The sequence below is a fragment of the Vigna unguiculata genome, unplaced genomic scaffold (assembly GCF_037176805.1).
Source record: "Vigna unguiculata cultivar grain cowpea cultivar isolate G323 ecotype 2 unplaced genomic scaffold, ASM3717680v1 ptg000213l, whole genome shotgun sequence".
Lineage (NCBI taxonomy): Eukaryota > Viridiplantae > Streptophyta > Magnoliopsida > Fabales > Fabaceae > Vigna > Vigna unguiculata.
The window spans coordinates 40,555-42,202 of NW_028196850.1; the positions used below are offsets into that span (position 1 = coordinate 40,555).

Consider the following 1,648-nt stretch of genomic DNA (forward strand, 5'->3'; position numbering starts at 1 on the left):
AAGGCTAGATATTATATTACCTTTCTTTTTACTTTTCGAACAAATAAAAATGATTGAAGTTTTTCTATTTGGATTCGTGTTAGGTTTTAATTCCTATTACTTTGCTGGATTATTTGTAACTGCATATTTACAATACCGACGAGGTGATCAGTTGGATCTTTGATTCATTAATGTCTCTTTTTTTGTGATTCCCTATTTATTTAGTTTAATCCTAATCGACAAGGATAAAATTCAGACTTTCTTTTGAATGTTCAATTATTTCAGTGTAATTATCAGGCGAATAATACTAGAATCACGCTCTGTAGGATTTGAACCTACGACATCGGGTTTTGGAGACCCGCGTTCTGCCGAACTGAACTAAGAGCGTTTTGTTTTCATAAAATTATATGATCCAAATCCATTTTGCATATAGATATTCAGTATGTATGTTCAATTGGAATTCGTCTTCACAGGTTCCCGGTTTATTGCTCATCTCATAGAATATGGAATATTATAGAATACGGAATATCATAGAATAAGTAATTGTTAGGGATAGGGTTGGACAGGATTTGAACCCGTGACATTTTGTACCCAAAACAAACGCGCTACCAAGCTGCGCTACATCCCTTTTCCATTTGTTTTAGTGTTATTGTAAAGAATCTTTGTCTTGTTTTCCACATTTTTCTCTGTTGATATATATCAACAGAGAAAAAATACTTAAATAATAAAAAGAAAGGAGGATTTGAAATGCGAGATCTAAAAACATATCTTTCCGTGGCACCAGTAGTAAGTACTTTATGGTTCGGGGCTTTGGCGGGTCTATTGATAGAGATCAATCGTTTTTTTCCAGATGCATTGATATTCCCCTTTTTTTAATTTTAGTTATTGACACGGGGAAGGGGTGAAGAAGATGAAAGGTCCAATTATATATTAAATATGTGTAATTAACCTACTCTTCTTTTTTTTTTTTTTAGGAAAGATAAGACGAAAGAATAAATTGGCCTCATTGAAATTCGGAGTGACACTCGGGATCGGGATCTGGTCCAGGCTTCAATGGAATTGAATTATTAATTCAATTCCTATGAAAAAGAAAGTGAAAGCAGAATCCATAGGTTGGGGCAACAATATCATAAAAAATACTTTAAAAAAACGAAAATACTGGCAATTTGAAACGATATATAGTTACAGATCCTTGTATTCTTTTTGTACTAGATTCAATTAAATTGGAACGAAATCTTTCATAATTTATCGAATTCTTCTTTTTTATCTTATCTTAGTTGTTTTCATCTTTTTCTTAGATTCTTAGATTCGAATCCGAAAAGAGTTATATGTGAATTAAAAACCCAAAGGAGGGTCATGTCCAAGGGTAAAGATATCCGAGTAAGTGTTCTTTTGGAAGGTACATGGTTGTGATAAAAAGAGTCTAAATAAGATAAAAAGCGGTATTTCTAGATAGATTACTAACAAGAATCGACACAATACGCCAAGTCGATTGGAATTGAGAAAATGATGTCCCCGTCGTTATATAACAACATATGCTAAAGAGAAAAAAAATACAATCCTTTATTATAATTATATTTATTTAAATCATTGTTATTTTTGGAATAGGAATAAATAAACTATGGAAAAACCTAAGCGACCTCTTTATTAAATCCAAGCGATCTTTTCG

The 1,648-nt window shown here is 32.0% G+C and overlaps 1 non-coding gene across 1 annotated transcript; it reads right to left on the bottom strand.

Moving 5' to 3' along the window:
* Nucleotides 1-293: 293 nt before the first annotated feature.
* On the bottom strand, nt 294-367 carry TRNAW-CCA (transfer RNA tryptophan (anticodon CCA)). The gene has a single exon. It is a non-coding gene; the product is annotated as a tRNA-Trp (tRNA).
* Nucleotides 368-1,648: the final 1,281 nt, after the last annotated feature.